Source organism: Crocodylus siamensis, chromosome 12, assembly GCF_052110815.1.
Source record: "Crocodylus siamensis isolate JL-2025a chromosome 12, ASM5211081v1, whole genome shotgun sequence".
NCBI classification, from domain to species: domain Eukaryota; kingdom Metazoa; phylum Chordata; order Crocodylia; family Crocodylidae; genus Crocodylus; species Crocodylus siamensis.
Window position 1 is genome coordinate 16,897,373 of NC_143406.1, and position 15,866 is coordinate 16,913,238.

Sequence of the window (15,866 nt, forward strand, 5' to 3'; positions counted from 1 at the left end):
CAGTGTTGCTAACGCCTATAGAATGGTGGCAATTGCACTGTTTTTTCTGTGCAAAACCTTTTAAACACTGAAAATGCTCCAGCATGATTAATGTAATCTCTGGGAAGCAGCAAGGAAGAGAGATGATTTACAGAACAACAACAACAAAAAGGTACAGATACACCGCCCTCAATCATGTCTGCATGTTAACCCATATGGGAGCTATGTGTGTTGTCAGGGGAGATTTCACAGTATCTGAGGCATAGCATTAGCCTGTTCAAAATCTTTCCCTGGTCTTTCCCTGGCAGGGCTTGGTTGAATTTCAGGAGAAAGTATCTACCTTACTCTGTTGCCTCAGTATCCCTGTCTATAAAACAGCTGTTAGCAGTGATACTGCAGTGAAGCACTTGGGGACTCTAGGGCTTGAGGAGTGGAGTGTTCCTGTATTATTTCCTATTATTCTTTTTTGCTGAAGCACCATTAAAGGTGAAGAACTGAACTTCCTCTTAGCGTCAGCCTCGGTTGTCTTTAGATTAACATCCCCAAGGCACAGGCTCCATGTCCTGAGACTCTCCCTTTGTCCTGGCTCCGGGAAGCAAAGAGAACACCCCAGGACACAGACAGCAGCAGCCAGACTCCCAGATGTTCCCAGCCCTCCAACTTCCCACTGTGCAGATGTTCAGTTTCAGCAAAGCTTCCCAAGAAGAGTGTAACTATCAACTTGCTCAATTTCTACCCTGGGGAAAAGCATTTTGAAATAAATTGGCAAATCCAGGAGGAGTAAGAGTGCTGGAAACGTAAGTCCCACATAAGGTTTTATTTTCCTGCCAGAAGCAGCTCAAAGATTTCCCTTTAACTCCCCAAAGATGATTGTCTGAGTCCTTTGATGTCATTTGGGAATTGCGGGTACACCCAGGAGCATCCAGGACTGCTCATGTAATTGAAGAGTGCATTTGGGCTCATTCCTCCTTGTTCCTGGGAAGATAGGTCAGTGGTGCCATCCCAGGGAATCCTTCCCATCCCCAGGGGTTGTGAGTGTCACAAGCAGCACGTGGGTTAAGGCTCTGCATGCAGGATGAAGTAGATTCCCACAAGAGAATCAAGTGGGACTTTCCTCTTTCCAGCGTAGCACAAGCTTTACAGAGACTTGTCTGCAGCAGCCTTTGAGGAACAGGAGGGTGGATGAGATAGATGCAACACTTCCATGTAAAGTTAGTTTTGCATGCAGTCGCACCGTCTCTTGTTTGCAGGCATGTTTAAGACCCTGTGGTACCACGTTGTTGACCATGAGAGATTTAGAATGCATCTGAAACTGATTTTCAAAAAGTGCAGTGAGCTGTCCCTGGCTCCCTCTGCCTCAGCTCTTCTCACGGCTCCTGAGCTGTAGTGCTATGTTCAAAAGACACTTCTGTTCTGAGCAGAGCTGTGGAGTTAGTGAAACCAGTGCAGTCTCCTGACTGCTGTTAGCCACCCGTACTTCTCCGTTTGGAACTAGGGTTTGCCTGTTACAGAGGTTTAAATATACATTTATGCTTTTTGCTTCCTAATATTCTTTCTGCCTTCTTGTGGGGCTGTGCTACAAAATGTAGGAGCTGGGTGAGCAGAACAGGCTCCCTGGAGAAACTCCCTACCTAATTCTGCTGTCCTGGGATACTTCTCTCAGCTAGTCGATTTGCTCAGGTTGCTACAAGGAGTTCCATCCTTGGGGTACTAAATGTATATTTCTTCTCCTGGTCTGTGGAGTCTAACACATGTGCATGGCTTTTGTTTCCCCTCAGTTACAGGTGTGAAGGGGCAGTGTCTTTGTCATGCTGCACTTTGAAACCAGCCAGCAGGCATCATCTCACTTTTTAATTATCACAAAAACTTCCCTGCTGGGAGTGCATCAGCCTACTAGGACTGCTCTGCTTGATAAGAGATGCAGGTATCTTGCCACATACCAGAATTCATGCCCATTTCAACCCCAACCATATTCTGCAAACTATTTTTGTGATTTTTTGACATTGTCTCTCCCCCGATTTGTCAGCCAAATTTACAGGGAGTATACTATGTAGCAGCAAAGATCTGTGCAGGTAAGAAATAATTCTGGCTAGTGATATTTAGGTCATGCGGTTAGCCCAGCATATAGAAAAATATTTCCCTTAGTTTTTAATATGGTCAGAAATAATATAAAAGTACAACATTGGGAAAAGCCTGGGGATTTACTTCTAAGAGCCATGTTTCTGGTGCCAGGTTTACAGTGAGGCATAGCTCTAAATCTCTGAGTTAGCAAGGAGTTACCATAATGCTTTGCAGCATCTGTTTGTTTATGAGGGAAGGCGACGTGAAGGGATTACCATATTTCACAGTGTATAGGTTGACACAGTGTAAAGTCAACCCCCAACTTTCTGCTTTGAAAGGTAAGGATTTTCATAGGAACAGTATATAAGTCATAGCCAAGCTCAGTGGTCAGCTGGCGCGGCCCCATCCCTTATGAGCAGCGCTGCGAGCAGGGGATGGGACTGTGCCAGCCAAGCACCGAGCCTGTCCCTGTCTGCTGCAAGTGGCACTGCCAAGTGCCAAGCCTGGTGCTGCTTGTAGGGGACAGGGATGGGCTCAGCACCCAGCTGGCCTGGCCTCATCATCTGCAAGCAGCACCGGGCTCAGGGCTCAGCTGGTGTGGCCTCATCCCCTACAAGTGGCATTGGTGCAGCTCAGGCAGTGCCACTTGCAGGGGATGGAGCCGCGCCAGCCAAACACTGAGTCCGGTGCCACTCGCAGGGGACGGTGATACAGTGTATAAGTCGAGGTCAAATTTTAAGAGTTAAAAATTGGACCATGAAATACGGTATATGCAAAAGCACCACATACATAGAATGCATGCACTGCTGCAGATGTTTCCTGTGTCTCTCCTCTAAATCTCTCCCATTCTGTTTCTGTTTGCGCTAATTGAAATAAACTGTTGCTAATATGGTGTCTCTAGCTAACAAAGGTTACTTTATGAAGCATCTTTTGAAGAAAGATGAGTTTCAGGGTTTTTTGTTCAGCATCCTGGCCTGCAGGGGGGCTGAGTGCTATCATTTTTGCTTGTTTTTTAGGTTTCCAGTGACACTTATTGCTGCCATGTCTGTGAGCCTCACAAGTCTGAATGAATTCACTCTCACCACTGCCAGCCCCACAGCAAGTATTTCACAGATAGAGGAACTGAGGTATAGCAGCCAGCTTTTCAGGAGGGCTTAGCCCAGAGGTGGGCAAAATGCAGCCCATGGGCTGGATGCGGCCCACCTGGCCATTCTATCCGACCCGCAGGGCCCCTAAAAAATTTAGAAAATTAATATGTATCTGCCCCTGACTGCCTGTCATGCAGCCCTCAATGGCTTGCCAAAACTCAGTAAGCGGCCCTTTGGCCAAAGTAATTACCCACCCCCGGCTTAGCCCCAGTTGCTCCCATTCATGCCTTGTTCAAGCTAGGATGAAAAACACAGTGTTTGAAGGGGAGAGCTCACATTCTCCAAGGCATGCTTTCGAAAAGCCTGACCTGGACAAGGCAGTGTCGTCTTTACCACCCACTGTCCTGGTCCAGTTGGACCTTTGGTTCCTCAGGGCTTCCAGAAAGACTCTTCAAGCACCGTGGCTCTCATGTTTGCTCACACTCTTGGCCCTGAACTAGGTAAGGCTGGGATGAAAACAGGTTCGCAAGAAGCCTGTTCAGGATCACAAGGAAAGTTTCAGGGTCCTTTGAGAATCTGTCCAGGACTTTCCTGGAATTCCAGCATGTCTTTTCAGACTGAGGATTCCAATGTACTTTGTCTCCGAAAGGGAAACTCCCCATCTATCCACAGACTTTTGTCTCCAGAAAAGTGTGACTAATCCTTGTGGGGCTTTCTGAGCGATCCAGTTGGGTTGAAGCTTGTCTCACTTCTCCTCCTGCAGGCCATTCAGATCCCTCGTCCCACACACAAGTCTTGTTCCCTGCAGCTCCATGCATTAGCACAGAAAAGTTTATCCAGTAACTCTAGCCCTAATGGATTTTCAGCAAAGCCTTTTAGTGCAATGAAATTGAAACTGGCCATAGTGGTTTTAAGCATGCTGGCAGTGAAATATAGAATTACTGGGTCAGAAGGGACGTGCTTTATTTGGCAGCCCTTTTGATCCAGAGAGAACCTTGAGCCATGCAGCAAAATAAAAGGGGAGGCTAATAAATCTTTAAGAGAGCAGAGAAGCCCTATATGCTATCCTGCGGAGAGCAGTTGGAGGCATTATCCACAGAGAATGCCTGCAAGAGTGGAATCTGTGAACCAAAAGAGACAGGTGTTGAAGAACCATGCAACTCAGGAACACTCCCACACCTGTGCAGCAACACCCACCCATTTGAAACGGTAGCTCCAATCCCTGTAAGGTCAGTCTCTCCTCAAGCCGCAGAAGGTTCCAAGTTTGTGTTTGCTGACAGAAGCCCGGGAAGCAAAACAGAGTCTTTTTGCTGACTCCAGTGGGCTTTGGACTGGATGGTCAGCTAAAGGGTGACTGCTGTAGCACAGTATTGGTAATTGATGGCCTCAGTACACTCCTGCAATATTGAGTTTTGCAGCTGAGTTGTGTTGTATGAAAAAAGTGTTTTCTTTTACCTGCTTAGGCTTCTCCACCTGTTCATTTCACTGACTGACTCCTTTCTGTATTGTGAAACAGAGGAAACAGAAGCTCCCTCACTGCCTGCAGTGAAAGCGAAGTAAGTTGCCTCTCCCAAAGCAAAGTCATCTGCCTTGCACTCAGGGCCTAGTAATGGAAAATTATCACTGTGCGGTAAAGGGGGCAGGGTGTTACTGTGCATCACCTGCTCCACATCAACATACCTCTGTCCAGTGATATATGCAAGTTCAGCCAGGTAGCTTAAGCCTTTTCATCAAGGACCATAGCTCTGTAGGCAATAACTTCCCCTTGTGGACCACCTTTGCAGGGTGCCAGCCACTCTGCCATCTCTGCTTCCTTAGTGTACACATAAAATCTGTCTTGTATCAGAGCATCTACCATGTAAGGGTCTCACTCAACACACCAGGGGACAATAAAGTATTTTAAATACAGTAAAATTCTGCAGAACGACAAAATTTGATGTGGCACCAAGGTGTACGAGCAGGATCTGAAGCCAATTAGAAGTCCTTTTTTAACAGACTGTGTCACAGCAACAGTCCCCCCTTTTTAAAGTGCATTTCTGAGATCACATTGATAAATAGAAGACACATTTCTTCACACTGCACTGGCTAGAAAAGTAATGAGGAAGTTGATCATTTATGTAGCTACTGAGAGCTGGTGAGAACCGAAACTGCCGGAAGCAGGGTGTGTCAGATGCTTTCAGAGCAGCATCACACTGAAGCATTGTGTAGTTTTTGCACCAGGCGTTTTCCCCAGGCTTAATTTCTAGCGCACATTTGATCCCAGCCTTTGGCGACATTGCATTCCCTACTTTGTTCCTGACATGGTAGCCAGCATTCCAGCTTAGTCCTACAAGGGAACACGTTTAGAGGGAATGGGAACTGGAGGAACCACGTTAATTTGAATCTGTCATAAAGAAGCAAAGGGAAGTAGCAAAAAATGAGTGATAATCAGGTTTGTACTTTAGCCTAGAGATTGGAGGCTTCCCACTTCCCCAGCGTGAGTCTTTTACTAAGTGACACTGAGAATGTGTTACCTTTTTTGTGCTAAAAATGGAACAGGAAGTATGCCAGCCACCTCCCTCACCTTTCCACTGCATGTGCAGCCTAGTGGAAAGGCACTACCAGTGGTTTTACTTTGGGTTTTTTTATCCCTCAGACTCTCCCAAAATATCTCCTAGAATATGCATCTGATCTGAGACTTTTATCAATCTTCTTGCACAAAAAGTAACTTTTTTTTTAATCTGGAGGGGAATCTAAACTGCTTGCACTGGCTTATGTAACTTCAAGCAGGCATTTTAAAGTAAAGGGTTTCTGTGAAATGCAGAGAGCAAAGTCCTTCCTCCTATCTAAATCAACCACCAGCATAGCAACAAAATACATGCTGGTTAGCTTCTTCTGAAGAGACAGTTCAACCTAGTATGACTGTGCCGTAAGTTGGTTAAGTAACATGGTATGTAGGACAGTGCTTTTCCAGACTGACACTGGTGATACTGCAAACCAGAGAAATGTTTCAGTGATGGTCTAGTTTCTCTTTCTTGTTTTCAGGCCACTGTGTCTAGCGAGCTCTAGATCTCAGCTTATCCTGTTTTTCCTAGGATTTGGTCCTGGTTACTGCATAAATGGCAGTTGGAGACTTCAGCTGGACTCTCAAATAGGGTCAGGGAGCTGTAATATAATGCTGCTTTGGTCCCATGGCATGCCAGGCCCACAGAAGATCAGCAAGGGAAGTAAAATTCTATTGGGCACCAAAGACAACATGGCCTGTTCACTTAGACTCAGTAGCTGGTGCCTATGCAAGGACTCACCCCAGGTTGTATAATGAATTGTAAACTACTTGTTAGCTGACCCCTAAGTACCGAAAGCAAAAGAGTGAGAATGGCAGAGCTGTGGCAGACCATGTAGGGTGCCTCAGGGCACTCCCCACAGTTCATTTCAGCTTCCCAAACCCTCACCTGCTGCTGATCAGCTCATATGTAGGTGGTGTGCCCTGCCCACCTACCCAGCTAGCAGATTGACCCTCTGTTGCTGAAGGCTTTTATCCACACTTTAGTCAGAGAAAGGTAGCTGATGGTTTGCATGTCAGTGGAATATAATTGTTCTCTGGAAGGGAAAAGACATAGTGGCCTTGACCCAGGTGCCCAGCGGACTTGGCCAGAAGAGTGCAGCCCTCCCTGCTTCCTGCCCATCTCTTAGTTTTCCCCTGGCTGCCCCCTTGGTATGTGCTAGTCCAGCTCTGCCTTTCTGTGGGGGATCAGGACAAAGTGGGGAATGGTTGAAATTCTCACTTGTGGTCTGGGATACATGAGCAGCATCTGTGAGGGATAATTCTGTTGCTGCATCAGTCCCCTGCGGTTGCCCCATGGCTCATTGGCACCTGGCACTGTCCAGCAGCTGAAGAGGGAGGTCCATTGCTGTCCTTGCCCTACAGCAGTGCTGCCTGCCACACCCCTTCTGGTCCCAGTCTGAGCACTCTCAGCTGTGCCTGTCCCTAAGATGCTATGAGGACTGCAGCCTGGCTACAGACCTGATTCCTGGCACCTTCAAAACTCATGGGGGTGGTCACTTTACAACAGGAGGCTGTCTAAAAGGCATTCCCTCACTCCGGTAGGCAGAACCGCTTTAGCTACGTCCTTTGGGGAAAGTCTGGGAATGTCTGTCAGTAATGATCAGGGATCCGAGTTTTCCATTTCCCACGGAAAAATGGAGAAAACCACAGATTTTCCCCTTTACTGGAGGAAAACATGGATTTCTCATTTTACCAGGGAAACCCAAGGATTTTGCAGTTTTGCAGAGAGCTCTCTGCAGGCTGACAGAGTTCCAGTCTGCAAGGAGATGAGGGGAGCGGGAGGAGGGCAGGTCAGGCAGGGGCATCATGTGCATGTACCGTGTAACCTCATCTATCCAGCATGCTCAGGACCAAGCACTTGCTGGAAATTTGAAAATGCGCGGTGGCCAGTAGCAGAGTGGGGGGAAGACGGGGAGTAGTGGCGGCCAGTCCCGGAGCAGTGGCTGCACACGGATTGACAGCACGGGGTGGTGACTGGCAGTGGCAGCCGCCGCGTGCAAGCTTCCCGCTCTGTGTCCAGGAGGGTGGCGGGGAGTGGCGGCCAGTCCTGGAGCAGTGGGAGGGAAGTGCTGGATTTTTGGTATGCGTACAGCCGCCAGGTAGCCTGGAGAGCAGCTGGGGTGGGGGGAGATTGAGGCCCCCATAGGGAGGGAGGGAGTTGGGCTGGGGCTGCTGCACAGCCAGGCAGTGCGTGCGGCTTGGGGCTGCAGTGTGTGTTTGCAGGGCCCCAGCAGGGAGTGGGATGGGGCCGTGCATGGGTCATCTGGCAGGCAGGGGGGTGGGGCCAGCTCCCTGCCACTCTGCACTCCCAGGGGGCAGGGGAGACCCATGAGGGACACGAGCAGGGCCCAGGAGGTTGTGGGAGGGAATGAGGGGCACGAGCAGGGCCAGGGACCTGTGGTGGGGAGTGAGAGGCCTTTCATTTTGTTCATGGATTTGGGGGGTTTTATCAGAGAATTTGCAATTTTTCTTATAAGGGAAAACCAGGATCCCTGGTAATGATCAGCCGTGTCCCCTTGTTTGCTTCTTTCTCAGCAAGAAGCATGTTAGGAGGGCAGCAGTGTGTGCAATGCTATATCAGTTACCCTATGGCTTGGCTCCTCCAGAACCATGCTGGGTCCCCTGGGAGGGCTTGGGCATGCAGCTGGAGGACCTGTCTTTACGTATCCTTTGCAGTCACTGACTCTCTGCATTGTCTCTTCCCTCCAGCTGCACTTCGGGAAGTCTAGTGCACTCCTCCCTTACATGGCCCTGTTCCCATCATAACTGAGCACCCAGGTTCTACTGATGTTCCCAGCATCCCCTCAGGAGGAAAGGAAGCACCCTGGATGAGAGAGGTGCTGTGAGGGACTGAATCATGCAGGGGCCTTGTGGTTGAGCAGGGACTGGGACAAAGGCTGGTGCACCACCCAGTGGGCCAAGCTTCCTCTCTGCTGCTCCAGAAACAAAGTGCATGTGAAGCTTTACTTCTGGGTATTTATTATTCCAAGTTCCTGGCACATCCTGCCCTTGCACAGGCACTAGGCTTGTGTCAGTTACTAGATTTGTGGATGCAGTTGTCAGGGTAGAAAGCTGAAGCGCCTAATGACTTCATCTTCCCGAGCTGGCAGAAGCATGCAGTGAGAGACACAAGTCACTCACCGTGGGTGTCACCTTGATGGGGTCAATCTCCTTTGGCAACCTTCTCCAGCCAGGGAGTGTCTCAGGTTGCCCTTGGTACACTCCTTCCGTTCTGTCCTGTTCTCTCCCCCCAGCTGTGAGTATCTTGTTTCCGGAGGCTCTGGCTCCTCCAGGTCTTGCTGAGAAGCAGCGGTTTTGGAATGGTCCCAGCCCCGCAGGATGCCTGGCGCCTCTAGCATCAGGGACTGAGCAGAGCACTGGTTCAAAGAGCTTGAAAGGCATTTTGTGGTGTGATGGCTCTGAGAGGATGGGCCCGGTGGCAATGAAAGGCAGGGGAAGCAGGGACTGCACACCGTGAGCACTGCGTGTCTGTGGGGCAGGCTCAGAGATGCAAGGAAAGATGGGGTTGTGGTTAAGAGACTGAACGGGAACACAAGTCTTGATTCACTTCACAGCTCTGCCCCAGGTGCCTTGTTTGGCTGCTGTGATTGCACCTTTTTCCCTTTTGCAATCTAAGCACACTCAGCTCAAGTTGTGGGGGCTCTGGTCTGTCTGTCTGAGAACAGTTCTTTTGCTCACAGAACTGGCTGCCATAACCTGTTAATAGTAACCATATACCACCCTGCAGGTGCACCTGGGTTTGGGACACTTGAGTCCTTCCCTGGAGGAACCTGTCGCCAGTGGTATTGTGTCCAGCAGACTTCTCAGGGCAAGTATGTGGATGGCAATTGGAACAAAGGGTTTTTATCAGTGAACCTTCTCTCTGCATGGCCAAGTTTGGAAGACATCCTGTAGGATAAGATCCAGGCTATCCAGATAATGCTTTAAAATGATGTTTGAGTGACCCTATGCATCAGGTTCCCAGGAAGGGATAATTGCAGCCCTGATGCAGGCTGTTTGAGGCTCTAGTCCAGCTGGAAGGCTGCCCGAGAGGTGATGCATGTGTTCCCTTGTTCAGTGCTGCTGGTGTCAGAGGCGGTTTGAGGTTGCAGTTGTGAAATTGTGTGCTTTGGAACGGAAGAGAGATGTGGCTGCTGCCCTGTGCAGGCTGCAGGCGGCTTTGTCTAATGGCCTTCTCTTCCTCAAGCAGCCAGTGAGAAGGAAGCTGGCCCAGCTGTGGGAGGGGCTCTTGGCTTTGGAGCCTACAGAGGTTGTGCCCCAGCACAGCCTGAGTACCAGAACACAGGATAGATCATTCACAGGTGGCCTCTATGTTTCTGCTTCTCTGATGATGGTGCAGACAGAGCTCACGCTGGCAGCATGTTGATAGCAAAGATGCTGCTTTGAGGCTTCTATGCCAACCTTTGTCGGAAGCTGACTCAGCCCCTGGAGACAGCCTCTCGATCACTTGATCACTTGTGTATGCTGCCGTCACTTTACTTCTAAGCTTATGTACTGGCTTGTGCATCTGCTCGCTCCTAAATGAGGTTAGGAGTTTTCTCTTCCTCTGTGCTGTAGCACAGCTTTAGAATTGAACACACTTTTTTTGTCTTGGACTTTTGAAATGGCCTAAGAGAGCTAGGCACCCCTGTCCCATAGACATTTCAGAGAAGTGAGTGTCTTATTCCTTTTGGGGCTTATTCTAAGCCTTCCCAGACTAGAGCCTTCACCGGTAGAGTGCCTGGCGTGCTCTGGAATCCAAAGAATTAATTGGAATCCTGTTGCGGTTAGCAGAGAGAGAAAGGGAATAGAGCAGGGACTCTGAGCATGGTAGAGTGCTCAGAGTGAGAAAGAGACCCCTGCTGTGCCGAGTCTCACCCACTGAGCTGTGGAGGCCCCAGGAGCAGGGTAGGGAGCCTGAGCCTGCAGCAGGCTGCCCACAACTGCCCCATGCACAAATATGGGGGGGTATATGCCCCCATAGGCTCCCAGGAATGCATTCAGCAATGGGGAGCCAGCCCCTTGCCCCGCCACCTTCCAAATGAGCTGCCCATGGGGCCAGTCCCATTCCCTGACTGGAGCACGTGGCCACGCATTCTGGCCCGAGGCTCCAAACCCCACACACCACCCCAACTGGGAACCAGTCCCAGCCCCAGCCCTGCTTATTTCCTCCTTCACTGTGGGGTCCTCAGTCTCTCCCTCCATCAGCTGCTCTCTAGGCTGCCTGGCTGCTGTGTGTATGTGCATGCACACATGCCCATGAGAGCCGCTGCCTGACTGCTTCCCCCTGCAGACTGCAACTCTTGGTGCTCACCTGCAAGGGGAAACCCACTGTTTCCTTAAAATGAGAAAATCCAGGTTTTTCTCCTTAAAATGAGAACATCGGGGTTTTACCACATTTTTCTGTTGTAGACTGAAAACCTTTACCCCTGTTAATGAGTATATTTGGTATTAAGAATGCAGCTGCTCACATGCTTGAGGCACATGTATGCAATAAATCACATGCACAAGACAGCTTGCAATATGGATTGTGACTGGTTTGACCAGCTAATGGACCAGAAGCCTTGCTCCCTGAGTTGTGTAATGCCAGCCCCTTGGGATGCCATTTCTCTTCATGCCTTTGTCTGATCCCTCCTCCCCACCTGCCACATTTCTTTCAGCATACGCTTTGTACCTTTCTCTCCCCAACAGCACTGTTTGCAGCCCTTCTTCTGTCACTTCACATGCTGTATGCAAGTACTGTGGCAGGCAGTGACAGGGCAGGAAATGACCTGGGTTCCCACCCTTCTGCATCTCCTGTCTCTGTGTCCCAAGTGTTTGGGCATGCCACAAAGTCTCTGATCTGGAGCCATCATTAAGAAATGGGAGTTCCCTCAATACTAGAGGAGGTACAGGCCCCCACCCCCTTCTCCTCTGAAGGGGAGAGTTTGTGCTCTGAGTCCTGGAATAAATAAATAGCCACTTCTTAGGAGGCATGACTGCTTTATTCCTGTACCAGCTCTAGCAGCAATGGTGCCGTTTCCAGAGAGAATATCCATTCACATGTTGCTCGGTAAGAAGAATTCTTGCTGAGACCCCTTGGCCCCGGGGCACAGCTCTCTCTCTGGGTCGTCCCGTAGCAGCTGAGTTTTGGGGTGAGCTCTCCAGTGCTGCAGGTCGCTTCCTTGCCTTGCTCATGTTCTGAGCCCTGCAGTTTTGGTGCAGGGGCTGTAACTTGTGCTACGTTATTTTCAGCATCGCGTTTTAAGAAGCTGGGTCCCTGGAGGGATTGGTTACTTAACTGATGCAGTTGATTTCTATTGGGTAGCCCCAGCTGCAGAGCAGCTGGGAGTCTGCTCTGCATTCTGGTCAGGTCGGAGCGCTGTGTGCCTGTGTCTGGAATTCAGAGTTCCTGAAGGATGCTGGAGAAGGTTTAGGGAAATGTTTCATTTTCTCTGTGGGATAAAAGCACAGGGGTGATTTTCACCTGAAAGCACTTCTCATTGGGAAGGAAACCCCTTTTAAAAATGAAATAAAAGCTAATGTGTATAAAAGGGCACTAAGTGTTTCTGCAGTAATGGGCCAAACTAGGAGAAGGAACCTGACAGCAGACAGCACCGCATGGATGTAGAATTAAAAGGGGACATGCAGTTCTTAGAGAATAAATGTTACATGCCGCCAAACCATGCTTCCCTCCAGAGCGCCTAGGGAGAGATCTGAAGCATGTGAGCAAATGCAGGATAAACATCTTAGCCCACTTGCTTTCCTGAGCGTGCTCTGTTATGTTCCCTTTCTGGGGGTGGGAGGGCATGCAGGGTGGGAAGGCTCCACGCTGGCTGTGCAGGAGCCCATGGCTGTCTGAGACCATTTCTTGTCTGCAGCCCTGCAGTCTGTGAAAAGGGGGCATTTCCTGGCCATACACTAGGCTTCTTTCCTCACCTGCTGTTGTGAGGCATCCTCTGTCTTGCTTGCCCAGCCTCTGCAGTTTCTCATGAGAACAAGTGGCTATTGCAGGTGGGGAGTGGGGAAATGCAGCTGATTTCCTTGCTTTGAGCCTTTTGTTTTGGCTGGCAAGGAATGGGAAGGAGGCAGAACTACTTGAATTGTCTGCAGACTAGCTGATGTCTCCATCTCAACTTTACTCCCTGCTTTTGTTTCTAATACTCTTTTTCACTCTGCCCTGACTCTCCTATCAGAAGCTTTCCCTCAGTCTGTTGTGATGCGTAGCACTCTGTTGTTTGCATTCCCCCGTTCTCCTCAGCCAGGCACAGATTAGTGGCAGGCTGTACAGGGTGCTCTTTGGGATGGGAGTTCTGTGCAGTTGCTTTCCGCATGGTGCTTTGGGTGGGATCTTCTGCATGATTCCCCTTTGCTAACTTCCAAAGGCTGGAGGGCTGGGGTGGCACTTGGTTGACAGCCCAGGGGTTACAAGTCCAAGATCATAACAGAAGCACTTGCGAATTCTGCTAAATACCTTGTCACACAAAAAAGAAAGGAAAAGAGGGAGCCAAAAAGGGGTAGAAGCTTCATTAAAGCAGCACCTGGCTGGAGCTGAGCCTGCACTTTGTCACCTGGGCAATTGCAGCTAGTCGTCTGATGCTGCTGAACCCATAACCGGAGGAACAAGTCATTTGAGAAGGCACAGGTGCAAGAAACCACATGTTCAGGTTTCTCTACCCCACAGATGTGTTTGTGAAAGAGAAACCCCTGGCAGACAAGTGTACATGTGCAGCAGTGTGCCTGATGCCCAGACCACAAAGGCTTTGAATTATGTGTGCTGAAGGCCTGGCTTGCACAGAAACTTGAACCAATGTCAGTACTTTGGTGTATTTCAGCTGGTGCAGAGCTCTGTGCAGATCCTATGATTTCAGTCTAGGAGCAGCTTATTTTGAGATAGAGGAGGCCTCCACCTGCTTGACTTAGGGTAGAACAAAATAAGTCTGGGTTAAATTGGAAGAAATGTTCACACGGTCTTTGGCATGGGCTTGTTCAAACCACGCTGTAAATGGAGTGGGGCAGATCTGGCAGAGGAGTTCCTCATGCCAGTAAGTCTTCACAGAGTCCATGTCCAGGCTGAAAGATGGTTTTTCTTTTAAAAAATAATAATCTTGGATTTCCCTTCTGACCATTAACAGGAATGCAAATCATGCAATTTTATGGAAATAGCTACCTTCCCCTCTGTGAGCCCACTTTATTGTAGGGCTTGTCTTCTGCTGCGGTGGCTGATGTTGTAATCCCATTTCTCTGATCACGTGCAAGTCCAGGAAGGAAACCCATATGGCAGAAAAGCATTGCACACACATTCACCCCCCACACTCCCTGGCAAAACAGTTGTTATTCCAAGAATCTGTCGTCTTCATAGTTTCCTTCTGTGGTCTTAAAGCATCTCCCATCCAGGTCAGCATCTCAGTAGCACAGCTCCATGCTTTGCAGTTATCTATTCTGTGTGACAGGTCTGTTCTCTCTTGTTCTGCCTTCCTTGTGGTGAAGGGTTGGCAAATAAGGGGGGTAACTCCCCATCTGAAATTGGATGGTCTGAGCTGCGCAAACTGTGGCTGTTTCAAGGTGGGCCTCCAGCACCCAGGAACAGCTGTATTTCCATTCATACCCAGGCTTCCCTCCTCCAGGCACGCCTGGCTACCTTCCCCTCTGTGAGCCCTACAGACCTGTTCCTTTACATCATTTGTCTTGTAATTCTCAACTTCGGAGTATCACAGGTTCCACAAGGCTTGGAAACCACAGCAGTACAGAGCATATGGCCTATGTCAGACTTCACCACTTGCTCTGGAGCCTGGGTTTTTTTCCAGGCTTACTGAGGGAGAAAGCTGCTAAGAGTCAGTGTGATGTTCACAGCGAAATCTGCTGATGTTTTAAATAGAAATTCAAGGACTTGAAAGGGGCATGGGAGCGGAGCAGTGCGTTGCTTCGCTCACTTAATTTTAAGCAGAGAGCACATGAGGTCACAGCACACAATGCACTTAATGGAATATGATGGTCTGTCCCTGGCTGTAACTCCCATGAGTACTAGTCCCCAATAACATTGCTCCCCCTCATCTCCACCACACAAATGGTGAAGTAAATTTACTAGCCAGACTCTGGGATAATCCTGCACTGCCAGTGCACTGGGACATTTCTACCCAACAATACCTCGGCTCCCCTCAAAACACCCCGTATGGTCCACCCTTTCAAAGCCCTTTGACTTGTTCTTACTTAATAGCGTGAAGAATGGTGAGCACAAGCACCAGTCAATCACCACAATCATCTCTGATCCTACAGTCAGTCAACCAGGATTTAACTGGCCACACCATTATTGGGCCCTTCTCAACTGTTTTCAAACTGGACAGGATCACTGTGCCTCAATGCCCCACATTGTTGACTTATGTCCATTTACTGTGCTACCTGGTGGCCTTCAAGCTCTTCGCACTGGTGATGACATCGCCTTAAGATGGCTGAAATAATATGCCAAAACCGCATACGCTAAATAAGTACCATCTGTAAGAGGCAATAAGCTACCTAGGAAACAGAGCTTTGCCTTGGAGTGGTATTGTTCTGCGGTTGGCTTTTGGGGTTTATTTTAGCGTGGGGAAGGAAATAGGATTAACTGTTCAGGCCAGTTAACTAGTTAAAAATAGAAAGTCAAGTACCAGAGGGGCGGGCGTCCCATAGAGTGACAGCTCCACACAGAGTCCCTCCCAGCACAGCAGCCCCGGCTGTCATTTGTAGGTGGCTGTTGTTTTTCATCCTGCATCATACTCCCCTTTGCTTTCTCCTCTGCAGGCAATGGTAATGTGAAGTGCATCCTCTTTCTGGAGTTGCAAGTCACAACTGATGAGTAACCACTTCACCATGATCCCTGAGCTACAGAGTAACTCAGGGAAGTGTGAGTGACTATTTTAGAGACGAATGCCCTGACCCTGCCAAGGTTTACAGAGGTGCTCTAGTTTTAGGCATGGAATTGGTTCTGTTTGAATTCATTGGGATTCCACATGTGTTTAAGATGACCATGTGCTTATTGCCCTGGTGTTTCTGCACAGAGGTAGCAACAATTTAGGCATTATGTCACCCAGCGATGCTCATCTGCTTTGGTACTTAAAGTACATTCAGTTCTGGTCACTATGAGCACTGGCAGATGTGGAAAAAAACAAGGTTTACTGGAAGCAGCAGTACCTTAGTTTGACCTAGCTCTGCAGCTGCTGTATATATTGGGCCCTTCA

At 49.1% G+C, this 15,866-nt stretch overlaps 1 protein-coding gene and 1 long non-coding RNA gene across 7 annotated transcripts in view; both read left to right on the forward strand.

Annotated features, from left to right (window-relative positions):
* The window catches only part of KCNAB2 (potassium voltage-gated channel subfamily A regulatory beta subunit 2), a 101,481-nt gene that overhangs the window by 27,052 nt on the left and 58,563 nt on the right, over positions 1-15,866 (forward strand). The window lies entirely within an intron of this gene.
* Positions 3,055-4,684, forward strand: LOC149854701 (uncharacterized). The gene is made up of 2 exons (XR_016438703.1): positions 3,055-3,167; positions 4,645-4,684. It is a non-coding gene; the product is annotated as an uncharacterized LOC149854701 (long non-coding RNA).